The 15,265-nt window shown below is 38.6% G+C and overlaps 1 pseudogene; it reads left to right on the top strand.

Annotated features, from left to right (window-relative positions):
* Positions 1-1,920: 1,920 nt before the first annotated feature.
* On the top strand, positions 1,921-2,633 carry LOC125131842 (synaptophysin-like protein 1; annotated as a pseudogene).
* Positions 2,634-15,265: the final 12,632 nt, after the last annotated feature.

The raw sequence follows: 15,265 nt of genomic DNA, 5'->3' as shown, positions 1-15,265 counted from the left end.
TTAGGTTCTTGCCACTTACTGCTTAAAGATTCCATATTCAGACTCATTGCTACTGGATCATGAGAACCAAAAATAACCTTAGACTGGCAGGATTGAACAAGCTCCATCCCAGTTGCCTTAGGGTCAGACAATAATGTAATTTCTTCTACCTCCCACCTTGGGATTTCATTCTGCCCTCCAGTGACCAAGGCCTTGCATCTTGCTCACAGATTATCACAGACTAGTATGCCAATCACCTGTTTGCCATTTGATTGCCTGCTGAGTGATTTGTGTCATTGGACTTACAGACCTAAATGGATTCCTGAACGTTTTCATGCTGAACCCTATGGATACCTTACAATTTACTTCATTTCCAACTACTATTTTGCAATATCTACTGGGTTTGTTCTTACCCTACACACCTGTTTCCTCAATATCTGTCCCACCCCAGTGAGACACTTCCAGATCTAAATTTTGAAACCTCGAAATATCAAACCCAGAAGTATAAGTAGGGAATGGAGAGGTATGGAAGGGACATTTGACCCCCTAAGCACATTCTCTAGAAGCAAGCTCTTTTAACAGTTTTAAATTTGTTAGGTCTATGATGAAAAGGCCATCAAAAGCAAACCTGTGAGACCCACAGCAGTCAGCCCCAACTCCTAAAGACTCTATGAGCCACTCAGCAGCTACTTGTATTATGTCTGTGTTCCAAGGGATGGCAAAGTCCCCTTTCCCTAACAACCCATATCTCCTCCCTTTTATAACTTAATTCAGCCAGGGATAGATGGTATTCTTTCTGGCTCTGTGCCACCATGATCTTCCTTGACAGGTCTCTTTTATAATATTTAGACAATTTAAGAACCAATTTTTGCCTCTTAACATAGAAGGCTTGGTTCCAAGTACAGATGGTTTGTTTTTGTGAAGGAAGGGGCTTGGGAACTCTTTTAGGGACAAGCATGTCATTGTTACCCAAGCTAATTTTTCAGAACCATGAAGAAAAAGTTCTGAGGGTACAAGTTTGGAGAAATCAGGGAGGGCTGGATTAGAGGGGGATGCCTTTGAAAAGCCTGACTTGGGAATCATGAACTTAAATGTCTGGCTCTAATTGGGGTTATACTAAGAGGATGGCTGAGAAAGGTTCTAAATTCAGGGAATGGAAGCGATACTTACTCTGGTTGCTCACTGAGTGGATAAGGGGATCTTACCATTTTCTAAACGATCAGATCTTGGAAGTCAGTGAGCAGTGGGTGACAACAGGTAAACTGCTATCTTGGGAGATCTGAGGACACTGCATTTGGCTGATAAGAGCTAGGAAAAAAGGAAGAAGGAATATGAGCTGGGAAAAGAAAAAATTTTGTCAGATTATCATCAACAGAACATCCAACTGTCAATATTTTAACATTCTTACTGGGGCATTAGCAAAATGTTTCATAAGCACCCACAATGACCCATAAAAAATTTTCATTTGCTCTGGAATCAGTTTTTAAGTCGAAAATTCCTCTGCATAATTTATTTATTAAAGGACTGTATTTATGCTTTTGAGAACTGCCCTTTCACATGAGAACCCCTGAAAAAAGATTCTTGTTTTATTTTCATTTCTCTTTTTAGCAACTGGATAACAGCCAGCAGCGTGTTGCTGTTAAAAAAAAGAAAGAAGGCAGAATTCTTCTGGAGTGCAGCTGGTCAAGGATCCGGTGTTGTCCCTGCAGTGGCTTGAGTCGCTTCTGTGGCGCAGGTTTTATCCCTGGCCCAGGAACTTCCCCATGCTGTGGTGAGGCCAAAAAAAAAAAAAAAAAGAGGCATGCTCAACATCAATAATTATTAGCAAGAAAATCAAAACTACAATGAGGTGGCCGGGCTGCTAGCCTTTTCTTCTCCCCCACCCCCCCCACCCCCCACTGTCCTGACTCCCTTTCCCTCTTTTCCTCAGAGGATGAGAGGATGTCCTACTTTCAGCTCGACCTCAACGCACTCATGAAGCCACTCGGCTTCTTAAAGATCCTCAGGTGGATTGCTTCTATCTTTGTTTTTGCCACCTGTGGAGGTTTTAAGAACAAAACAGAAATTCAAGTGACTTGTCCTCCTGAAATTCTTGACAATAAAATGATTACAAGCTACTTTTGGTTTTCCATTCAGGTTGAATGAAGCATCATGCCAGGCACCTCAAGCTATAAATGTGTGTGATGTAGACTAGAAAAGTCCTGTCTTTTGCGGAGATTACTCTTCTTCTGCCTAATTCTATGTCACTTTTGCAATCTGTCTTCCTGTACTGCTTTGTGGCTCTTCTGCTCTATGTTGGTTACACGAACCTGTATTGTGATAGTAGGAAATTGACTTTGTTGTTACTCTTCTTGCCACTATTTTGTGTTTGGTGAGCACTTCAGCCTGGGCTAAAGCTCTTACAGACGTTAAAATAACTACAGGTCACAGTATTGTCCAGAAACTGTTGTCTTGTAATCATCAAGGAGTAAAATGATTACTTTGGCTCTGTTGACTAGTATGGGATCCCTAAATATATCAGTGATCTTTGGCTTTCTGAATAAGATACTTTGGAGAGGAAATACTTTGTGTACAAGGAAACCAGCTTACACAGCCCATCAAACATTTCTATTTCCCACAGCCAAGGAGGTCTTCCTCCTCCAACTGAAATGTAATTGAAGGGAGAAATACACTGTATGAATAGATGTCTATGAATCCACTGAATACTATGACCTGTTGCCAGCATCTTGAGAAGCTTTTTTTATTTCTAATAAAAGTAATGGCTTTCTTTGGAGTTCCCGCTGAGGTGCAGTGGATTAAGAATCTAGTTGCAGGGGCTCAGGTTGCTGCAGAGGTGCGGGTTTGATCCCTGGCCGGTGCAGGGGGTTAAAGGATCTGGATTGCCACAGCTGTGGCATAGGTCACAGCTAAGGCTCTGATTCAATCCCTGGCCTAGGAACTTCCATATGATGTGGGTGCAGCCATTAAAAAAAAAAAAAAGTTAATGCCCTTTTCAACAAATTAGTGGGTTTAAAATTCTTCCTACTTTTTTACACAAAGCTTGTGCCTTTCCTAGATACTTAAGATATAAATGTATTCTCATATGTGAATTTGAAAATTCAGGGGCCTATTATGAGATTATACACATTTTTAAATGAACAGTAATTTCTTTGCTATGTTGTTTGCTTTTCAAAGTTTTCACACCTTAAGCCTTAACATATATCTTCACTCAGAAAATAATTATTTTGTCCTATCATAATAGGAAGAAAATTTCTATTGAAGTATACACTACTGTGAGTTTGTACAGATCATATTCCTAAGACCTGTCTTTAAGAAAGCCTCAATTATATGAATCATATTTAGAAAAAATATTTCATTCACAGTTTATTTTTGAACATTGTTTATACGTTATGAAAAATATTCAGTTACAAAGACTGCATGTATGTCTTATTTCTGTTTTTTTAAATGACCTACAGAACTTGACAGGTGTACTAAAATTTTTGGGGGAGTGGGGTTTAGAAACTTCTAATAGGTGAATAGTTAATTTACGAATTCTCTTGTATGAGGTATAAGCTTTCATTATGCTATTTAATGGATTTACTATGTAGGTAAAATCCAGTTCAACCAGATATTTTCATATGTATGGGCATTACTCCTAGTGATGATTGTTGGCTGCCCTTTGTTGCTCATGTTCCTCAGTGCAGACTGAGACCTAATCTCCTTGCAAGTAGAGTAAAATAATCTACCTTTTTTGTAGACTCTATTCATAGGGTTAAAAATTAATACTGCCTTTTACTTTTGAAACATTTAACATTTATATTCAGTGAAGTTGCTATTTTTAGTTTAGCATTGATATTGTGAAAATCAGTGCAATTTAGATTTCATGTTTCTTAATGTTTATTCTTATTTCATAATAAAAATGGATAATTACATAATTATACATCATACACAAGGAACCCGAGTGAGCTATATTACAGGTGTGCTGTCTTTGCAAACACATTTGGGTATCTTCTGAATATAGGGCTTATACACATTTTGCTTCCTAATCATTTGTTGTACAGGGCCAGATTTCCTATGACCATAAAGTGATTGTTATCACGTCAATGTGGAAAAGGAAGCTTTACTTCTTATAAGGGGATAAATGTAAGAAATTGGGTGGAAGGACAGGTGTATCCTAGGTCATGAAGGACATTTAAGTTCAGAGGAGAGAACACTTGAGGCTATAAACCTAGAATCAGGAACGTGTGATAATGTGATACACGTGTGAAATATTACAAACTGGCCCATTTTAGAGGCACTTGAGTGAACGCTGCTTCTGCAGTCCTGCTCTTCCCACTGCTGTATCTGTGTCTCCTCACTATCTGGGCCACATTGTGACTTTTTTTTGGGGGGGTGTCTTTTTTCTTTTTCTAGGGCCACTTCCCTAGACATATAGACGTTCCCAGGCTAGGGGTCAAATTGGAGCTGTAGCAGCTGCAGCAGCTGGCAATGCTAGATCTGAGCCGCATCTGCGACCTACACCACAACTCATGGCAACGCCGGATCCTTAACCCACTGAGCGAGGCCAGGGATCGAACCCACTTCCTCCTGAATGCTAGTTGGGTTTGCTAACTACTGAGCCATGATGGGAATTCCTGCCATATGATTTTTTAACAAAGATGCAAAAACAATTCAATGGAGGAAAAATAGCATTTTCTGCAAAGGGTGCATTTTTTTTTTAAGATCTAAAAGAGCTCTTGCTTATTTAGAAGCTGAACTGAAGGCTTTTTTCAGTTCTAATAAAGGTTATAATTCTATTACTTCTGTGGCCCCCCCCCTTTTCACTAGAAAAATCAAGTATGAAAAACTGAGGATGACAACTTCCACGTTCCACTGACATCATTTACTTATTTAACAGTCATTATCTAATTTGTATTACAGAAACACAAATTATGGTGAAACAGACTATATATTTTCTTGGGAGGAGAGAAGAAATAGCTTAAACTAAAAATAAATGTTTCAAATTAGGTCATTATTAGCTTGAACTATAGAGAGCCCAAGTAAAAGGATGATCCTAAGAACATCAAAAATTTCAAACAGTTCTAGCCTAGCTTCACAACAAGAGGAAAGCAGGAGCTGTCAAAAATCAAGTACTAGGAGTACCCCACACTCCAAAAATCTTTCCTACTCAGTCTATGAGGTCAATATTACCCTGAAACAAACTGAAAACCAAAGTTAGCAGAAGGAAGGAAATAATAAAAATCAGAGATAAAATAAACAAGAGGTTTTAAAAATAACAATAGAAAAGATCACTAAAACAAAGATCTGGGTTTTTTGGGTTGTTTTTTTTTTGAAAAGATAAACAAAATCAACAAACCTCTAGCCAGACTGTCCAAGAAGAGAGAGGACCAAATAAAATGAGAAATGAAAGAGGAGAAATAACAACTGATTATCACAGAAATAAAAAAAAAGAGAGAATGCTATGAACAGTTTATGCCAACAAATTGGACAACCTAGAAGAAAATGACAAGTTTTGAAAAACATACATCCTATCAAAACAAGAAGAAACAGATGATTTGAACAGGAGTGGATAGCTTCACTGGGGAATTCTACCAAACATACAAAGAAGTAATTACACCTATCCTTCTCAAACTATCCCAAAAAAACCGAACAGGAGGGAACACTCCTAAGGTCATTCTGTGAAGTCACAATTACCCTGACACCAAAACCAGACAAAGATACCACAAAAAAAGAAAATTACAGGCCAACATTTTTGATGAATAGAGATGCAAAAACCCTCAACAAAATATCAGCAAACTAAAGCCAATAACATATAACAAGGATCATATACCATAATTATGTTGGATTCATTCCAGGGTTATAAGAATGGTTCAAAAGATGCAATTCAATCAATCTCATATACCACATTAACAAAAAGAAAGACAAAAACCACGTGGTCATCTCAATAGATGCAGGAAAAACATTTGATAAAATTCAACATGCATTCGTGATAAAAACTTTTGCCAATATGAGTATAGAGAGACCATATTTTAATAAAGGACATTTATGACAAACCCACAGCCAGTATAATGCTCAATGGTGAACAGCCAAAAGCCTTCCCATTAAATTCAGGAAAAAGATAAAGATCCTATTCTCACTCCTTAGTATTGGAAGTCTTAGCCACAGCAATCAGACAAGAAAAATAAATAAAAGGAGTCCAAACTGGAAGGAAAGAGGTAAAACTGTCACTCTTTGCAGCTGGCATGATACTCTATGTAGAGAACCCTAAAGTCTCCACAAAAAAAACTGTTAGGACCAACAAGTGAATTCAGGAAGGAGGCAGGATACAAGATTAATATACAAAAATCTGTTGTATCAACTATTAATATTAATAATACAATATCAGAAACAGAAAATAGAAAAACAAACCTGTTTAAAATTATATCAAGGAGTTCTCTTGCGGTGCAGTGGGTTAAGGACCTGGCAGTGTCACTGCACTGGCTTGGGTCACTGTTGTGGCATGAGTTTGATCCTTGGCCCAGGAACTTCCATACACTGTGGGTGTGGTCAAAAAATAAATAAATGAAAATAATATCATGTAAACCAAAATACCAAAGAGTAAAATTAATCAAGGAAATGAAAGACCTATATGCTGAAAACTATGAAAGACTGATAAAGGAAACTGAGGATGATTCAAAGAAATGAAAAGGTATCATTAGGACCATGTAACTAGAACAAGAAACCACATGATCATCTTTATAGACACAGAGAAGATATTTGGCTAAATCCAACATACTTTATTTTATGATAAAAAAGTAGAAATAGGAGGGAACTTCTTCAACCTCCTAAAAGGTATCTGTAAAGATAACCACAGCTAACATCATATTTAATGGAAAGCTTTCACCCTGAAATCAGGAATAAGACAAGGACAAGATGTCCATTCTCGCCACTTCTACCTATTACTGTATTTCCATGGAAATCAGACAAAAACAAACAAATAAAAACAACCCCAAAATCCAAACAAACAAAAAACAAGCAAAAAAACCCCTCCCTTTGGAAAGGGAGAAGTGAAACTATTTGCTATAGCACATGATCTTATATACAGAAAATCCTAAGGAATCCATGAAAAATTTATTAGAGGTAACAAATTCATCAAGGTTGTAAGAATTAGGATCTATATACAAAAATCAGTTGTATTTCTGTAATAAACAATCCAAAAGTGAAATTAAGAAAATTCCATTTAAAATAGTATCAAAAATAAAATACTTAACAATTAACCCAAAGTGTAGCACGTCATACTGAAAGCTACTATATATATATATACACACACACATATATATATATATTTTTTTTTTTTTCTTTTTAGGGCCACACTTGCGGCATATGGAAGTTCCCTGGCTAGGAGTCAAAGCAGAGCTATAGCTGCTGCCCTAAGCCACAGCCACAGCAAAGCAGAACACTACACCACAGCTCATGGCAACACTGGATCCTTAATCCACTGAGCAAGGTCAGGGATTGAACCCACATCCTCCTGGATACTAGTTGGGCTTGTTACCACTAAGTCACAATGGGAATTTCTGAAAACTACAAAACACTATTGAAAGAAAATAAAGAACTAAATAAATGAAAGGGTACTCTATTTATGTACTTTGAGGCAATATTGTTAAGAAGGCATTATTCCTCAAATTTCCAACGGTCCTTTTTGGAGAAATTGACAAGTGAAAATTTCCAAAATTCATAAGGAAATTTAAAGACCCAGAATTGCCAGACCAATCTTGAAAAAAAGAAAGTTGGAGGACTCACAATTCCCAATTTCAAAACTTACTAAAGCCACAGGAAGCAAATGTGGGACTGGCATCAGGAGAGATATAGAGATCAAAGGATTAGAACGAAGTCTAGAAATAAACCCTCATATTTATGGTCAGTTAATGTTTTAAAAATATTTGTAACTCATGTAAGTTTATATATGTAGAATTCATAGTAAATATCACAAGTCTTGATAAAGAACTTATACAAGGAATATATAAATAACTCTTACAACCCCATGATAAGAATACATACATCCCAGAGGATGTATGTATGTGTACAGGAATACATATATTCCTGTTGTGGCACAGTGGAAATGAACCTGACTAGTAACCATGAGGATGTGGGTTCGACCCCTGGCCTCGCTCAGTGGGTTAAGGATCTGGCATTGCCATGAACTGTGGTGTAGGTCGCAGACATGGCTTGGATCCTGAGTTGCTGTGGCTGTGATGTAGGCCGGTACCTGTAGCTCTGATTCAACCCCTAGCCTGGGAACTTCCATATGCTACAGGTGCAGCCCTAAAATACAAAAAAAAAAAAAAAAAGGGCAAAATCCTTGAGCACATATTTTACTAAAGAAAATATGTAAATAGATAATAAGCACATTAAAGATGCTAAACATTATTAGTCACTAGGAAAATGCAAATTAAACCATACACACACTAGGATAGCCATAATCAAAAAGACAGATATACTCAGCATCACTGCAGACACATAAAAACTAAAATCTACGTATCTTTCTGGTGGGAATGTAAAATGGACCTGCCACTTTGGAAAACAGTTTGGTAGTTTCTTAAAAGATTAAACATAAATTTACCATGGAACCTAGCAATTCTATTCCCACGTAGTTACCCAAGAGAAATGGAAGCATATGTTGACACAGAGACTTGTATATGATTGTTCATAGGTTTATGTTCATTGAACTATTATACATAACATCCCCAAACTGGAAACTGCATGGGCAGTTAATTTTTGACAAGGGTGTCAAGACAATTCAATAGAAGAAAGACTAGTCTTCCCAACATACGGTAAAAAAACTGGATATCCATGTGCAAGAGAATGAAGTTGGACCTCTACATCATATCAAATTAATTCAAAATGGTTCAATGAATAGGAAAAAACACTTGCAAATCATATATGTAATAAGGGTATAATATCCAGAATATATAAAGTACTCAAACTCAATAATGAAGAATTTTTAAATGGGCAAGGGATCTGGATAGACATTTCTCCAAAGAATATATGCAAATAGACACATGAAAAGGTGCTCAACACCAATATTAGGCAAATGTCAGTCATAAAACAATGAGATAATACTTCACATCCAATAGGGTGACTATAATTTTAAAAAACAGAAACTAATAATCATTGACAAAGACATGGAGAAATTAGAAACCTCATATACTACCATTAGGAACGTAAAACAGTATAGTTGTCTGTGAAAACAGTCTGGTAGTTAACCAAAAGGTTAAACATAAAGTTACCACATGACTCAGCAATTGTACTCATAGATATATACCCAAAAGAAATGAAAACATTTATCCACACAAGAACTTGTACAGAAATGTTCATAGCAGCATTATTAGTAATAGCTAAAGAGCAGACACAACCACAGCCACAACAACACAGGATATGAGCCACCTCTGCCGCCTACATCATAGCTCACGGCAATACCAGATCCTTAACCCACTGAGCGAGGCCAGGGATTGAACCCACAACCTCATAATTCCTAGTTGGAATCGTTTCTGCTGAGCCATGGTGGGAACTCCAGATTAAGTAAAATATTTTCTTAACATTAGTTTTATCTGTTCATTTTCACCTTTTTCAAGAGGGTGTTAGGAAATTTAAAATTATGTTTGTGATACATTTTATCTCTCTTGAATAAAGCTGCCATAAGTGCTAGATTTTCTCTATTACCAAAAGCCAGCCTTTCTGGGGTGTCTGCTGAATTCTTGGGGTGGTTAATGAGATCTCTACACTGTGGCTCGTTGGAACACTAACATTTCCCATCCCGTGCAGTCTCTGGTCATTGTTCAGCCCATAGTTCCCTCATGGTTGTTCTCTCCCTAATAGTTGTTCTTTGCCTAGTTTCATGGAGTCTCTCTGTGCGCAGTTCTCTGTGCAGTTTTTTCTCCCTGATATCTGATCTCCATCACCTCAGCTCAGGCACACTACCACGCTCTGTTCAGCCCTTCCCTATGCTGTGGTCTGGAAAGTGCCTGCAGGGAAAAAAGCTGTGGGGACCATGACCATGAAGATGGTTCATTTATTTTTCTTATGATTCCCTACTGGATCAGAGTTCTGTTTCCTATTAACCAATAGCTAAAGGCATTATTAATAAAATAATAAAGTTATTTTATTTGTTTTGCCCAGTTTGATAGCTGTATACTATAGAAGGTCTTTAATATCATTATTATGTAATGACTGAAAGTAAAAGTCCTGGAGTTCCCATTGTGGCTCACTCAGTAGGTTACAACCCCAACTAGTACCCATGAGGATACAGGTTTGATCCTTAGCCTTGCTCAGTGGGTTAAGGATCTGGTGTTGCTATAAGCTATGGTATAGGTTGTGGACAGCTTGGATCCCATGTTGCTGTGGCTGTGGTGTAGGCTGGTGGCTGCAGCTCCAGTTCCACCCCTAGCCTTGGAACTTCCACATACTGCACATGCGGCCGTAGAAAGCAAAAAAAAAAAAAAAAAGAAAAAAAAAAGAAAGAAAAGAAAAGAAAAGAAAGGAAGTAGAAGTTTTTGTCACGATCTTTCATTTCTTTTCTTTTTTTTTTTTGTCTTTTGTTGTTGTTATTGTTGTTGTTGTTGTTGTTGCTATTTCTTGGGCCGCTCCCGCGGCATATGGAGGTTCCTAGGCTAGGGGTTGAATCGGAGCTGTAGCCGCCGGCCTACGCCAGAGCCACAGCAACGCGGGATCCGAGCCGCGTCTGCAACCTACACCACAGCTCACGGCAACGCCGGATAGTTAACCCACTGAGCAAAGGGCAGGGACCGAACCCGCAACCTCATGGTTCCTAGTCAGATTCGTTAACCACTGCGCCACGACGGGAACTCCCACGATCTTTCATTTCTATGTTGCTTGTTTTCCTTAAATGTCTAGTGGGCACTGCTTGCCAGTTTTTATTTTTAAATGAAGGAGTAGAAAAACTGACTCTGACCTCTGTGTCAGTGGGCAGGGCCTTGTCAGCTGGAAAGTTTTGATTTAATATGAGTGCATAATAAGTAGACTAGAGACTTTGGATTCCCATAATAGACCCTGTTGGATACCCACCCAGAATTCATTTTTAGTTTTTCCCTTGCTAACATAGCCCTACTTAGGTTCAGGTGTTCACCGTTTTCTGCCTAACCAGACAAATCTACCCTTAACTCAAAGTCACATCCTGATTGAGTTAAGCTAATACACAACAATTCCAATCCCTCTTCCTAGTAGTTTATTGAGACTTAGAAATGTGTTGCAATTTTGATCAATGAGACATGAGGAGAAACCATTGAGAACTTCTGGAAAAGATTTGTCTTAAAAAAAAAGACAAAAGAAAATATAGTTCCTTTTCTTCTTTTAGACGTTTTCAAGTCTGAGAAAATGATTCCTGGGGATGAAATATGAAGAAAAGATGGAAATATACTGGCCCTTGATGATATTATTCAGCCTCTTATTTGGAAAACCCTATGCTAGTCATTCTTCCTCCAGACATTTAGGATACCACACCTCTGTATTGTTAAACAGATTTCTGAAACTTATAAGTAATTCCAACTTATACAAACTCCAGAATGCGGAGGACTTGGTACTCAGTTGGCATTTTTGATCCAGAAATTCCAAACTTATATTTCTAATGACTGAGGATTACTGAGAAAAAATACATATATGGAATCAACTGGTCTTGAGGTTCTGAATGGAACACTGATATTAAGTTATTCTGGGATCAGAATTCTAGTATTCTTTGGCTCTGAAAACTGGCAACAGCTGGTGAAACAGAGTAGGTGCTTTTTAAGGTACTCAGATACTTATTTTAAAGGACCTGATTTCTAGAAGTTGAATTTCTAGGTTGATATGAGTAGAAGCTAGAACTGGCTGAGGCTCTTAGGAACTCCTTTAAAAAAAAAATTATGAGGAGTTCCTGTCATGGCTCAGCAGTAACGAATCCAACTAGCATCCATGAGGACGCAGGTTTGCTCCCTGGCCTCGCTCAGTGGGTTAAGGATCTGGCACTGCCACGAGCTGTGGTGTAGGTTACAGACGTGGCTCAGATCCTGTGCTGCTGTGGCTGTGGTTGTTTCTACCTGTAGGCACCTATAGCTCCACTTTGACCCCTAGCCTGGGAACCTCCATATGTTGCGGGTGCAGCCCTAAAAAGCTAAAAAGAAAGAAAGAAAATATTTTACTTAATCCAACATATCCCAAATATTGTCATTTCAACATGTAACAATATAGAAGATTATTAATGAAATATTTTACAATCTTTTTCATACTAAGTCTTGAAATCAGTGTTCATTTTTTACTTACAGCATACTTCAATTTGGACTAGTCAGGGGCTTAACAGCTATATATGCCTAGTGGATTTCATGTTAGATAGAGGTACCCTAGAATAAAGACTAGTCTAGCTCTGTATAAAAAGAGCTTTAAAAACAACCTTGAAAGTACCACACTGCGATGCAAATAAATTAAGTGACCAGTAGTCAACACCCTATTAAGAAAGATGACAAAAATCACTCAAAGGAGTGTCTATGGATTCCAACATAAGAAAAAAAATTACTAGGCATGAGGGGAATTGGAAAATGTTACTCTTAACCAGAGAAAAAAATTATGAACTTAAAAATGAGAGAGATGGTGAAAATAGGAAGAATTTTAAAGCATATAAATGTGTTAAATATTCAAAGGAAAACATAAATATAATAAGAGAATAAACAGAAAATCTCAGTAGAGAAATGGAAACTACAGGAATTCCCTGGTGGCCTAGCAGGTTAAGGATCCAGTGTGTTACTGCTGTGGCTCTGGTCACTGCTTGCGGCGTGGGTTCCACCCCTGGGCTGGGAACTTCTGCATGCCTTGGGCATGGCTGAGATAGACATAGAGAGAGAGAGAGAGAGAGAGAGAGAAGAATGAAAACTATAAAAAAGAACTAAAGAGAAATCCTAGAAGTGAAAAATATTGTGACTGAACTGAATTAGCTGCACGGGATTGGCAGGAATTAGGCACTACAGGATAAAAGTGAGCTTGAAGGCAAAACAACAGAAAACACCCAAACTGAAGCAAAAGAAAAAAGCAATGAAAGAAAACAAAACAAAAACGAAAATCAACCAAGCCTCAGTGACTGTGAAGCAATGTCAAGTTGTCTGATTCAATGTTTGGTGAGGTTGTAGACAGCTGTCTTCTCACTGTGTCCTCCCATGGTAGAGGGGGTAAGGGAGCTCCCTGGGATCTCCCATAAGAGTACGAAGCCCATTAGTGAGGGCTCTGCCCAGAATATCCACCTCCAGATACCATCACATAGGTTTCAACGTACAAATTTTGGAAACGAGTGTTAAGTTGATGGTATAATATAAACAACAACAACAACAAATCTGTGGGGTCCTCTGTAATTTTTCCAAGTAGGAAAGGATCCTGTGACCAAGTTTGAGAACCTCTAACCTTTCTCCATATTACAATCTCACTCACAACATATTCCTAGTTCAACTCTACCCACCTCTGCCTCCAGTACCAAAATAACTCTCATTCTTTAATAAGTAGTGGGGATCATTAAACAGGAGAGATGGGTAGACTGCCTGTGAATGGTACTGTCATTTGTTCTCCAGTAGTTTATGTGACTCTTATCTTTCTTTTGTGAACCTTGGATATTTATTTATTTATTTATTTTGCTTTTTAGGGCCACACCCATGGCATATGGAGGTTCCCAGGCTAGGGGTCGAATGGGAGCTACAGCTGCTGGCCTACGCCACAGCCACAGCAACGCCAGATCCAAGCTGTGTCTGCAACCTACACCACAGCTCATGGCAACGCCGTATCCTTAACCTATTGAGAGAGGCCAGGAATCAAACCTGCAACTTCGTGGTTCCTAGTTGGATTCATTTCTGCTGCACCTCGATGGGAACTCCAACCTTGGTTATTTATTCCTATGTAGCTCTGGTCAGTAAACACCTGAATCCTCCATATGGGCAATAATATTCCTGACATCTTGGCCATAGGAATACTGCCTGGAACCATGTATGTTTCTGAAGGTCCAGCATAAAAACTTGGATGCTGCATAGAGATTATGGGGAAGGTAACCAAGTCCTATCATTAAGTATCTCACTATTCGCCAGATACAAAAGAAGATAATAAAATATTGTAAGATAAACGGTAACTTAGGATGTTGCTGGACAGAACTAAAATAGGTAAAGAGGAGTTCCCGTCGTGGCGCAGTGGTTAACGAATCCGACTAGGAACCATGAGGTTGCGGGTTCGGTCCCTGCCCTTGCTCAGTGGGTTAAGGATCCGGCGTTGCCGTGAGCTGTGGTGTAGGTTGCAGATGCGGCTCGGATCCCGAGTTGCTGTGGCTCTGGTGTAGGCCGGTGGCTACAGCTCCGATTCGACCCCTAGCCTGGGAACCTCCATATGCCGCGGGAGCGGCCCAAGAAATAGCAACAACAACAACAATAACAACAACAACAAAAAAGAGAAAAAAAAAATAGGTAAAGAATTACAGAACAGAATGTGGCAAGAGAGTCACATTTAATTTCCAGAAAGTCACTCTCCAGGAGAACAAAAGAGGAGAATATTACAAGAGCTATTGATGAAGTGGGTTTGAGATATAATGATCCTTTGCTCCATGAGCTGGTAGCTAGGACAGCCCATCCCAATCTCCTGTGAAGATTCATTTTTTTACCCTCTGACAACGCTGCTCTCACTAAATTCACCAGTGGCTTCCTAATGGCTAAAAGTAATGGTCTAGTTTGATACTCTATACTACTTGATTTTTAGTTAGCAATTCATACAGCTGACCAAACTTGTTTTATAAAACTTTTTTCTCTTCCTACTTGCATGTGATTATTCTCTAAAGTATTTTATCCTTCTTGTCCTACCATTCTCTTGCAGTTTCCTTTATAGAATTTTCCACTCTCGTTTCTCATGAACAAACAAAACTCCAAAACATTAGAGTCCCTCTGGTTGTGTTTCTTTTCTGATTCTTTCCCTTTCTCCTGAACTACGTCATCCTTAGACTTCTACCACCACACTGAAGCCCTAATAACACTCATGTCTTTATCTCCAGATCCATATTTCTAACTTACTACTAGATATCTCTGCCTGGATGTCATGCAGGCATCTCAAACTCAAAATGCCCAAAGCTTATCTTCCCCCTCCACCTTCCTGAAGCCCTCCTCCTCCTTTATTCCCTATCTTAGGGAGTGGTACCACCATCCACCCAGGAACTCAAGCCAGAGACCTGGGTGTCATCCTCAACTCCTACCCCTCCACATTCAATGGACCATTAAGTTCTCTTAATTCTAAATTAGGAGTGTTTCTACAATCCCATCTCTCT

The sequence above is a fragment of the Phacochoerus africanus genome, chromosome 7 (assembly GCF_016906955.1).
Source record: "Phacochoerus africanus isolate WHEZ1 chromosome 7, ROS_Pafr_v1, whole genome shotgun sequence".
Classification (NCBI taxonomy): domain Eukaryota; kingdom Metazoa; phylum Chordata; class Mammalia; order Artiodactyla; family Suidae; genus Phacochoerus; species Phacochoerus africanus.
The sequence above is the reverse complement of the archived record's forward strand: the minus strand, read 5'-3'. Positions and strand labels throughout refer to the sequence as shown.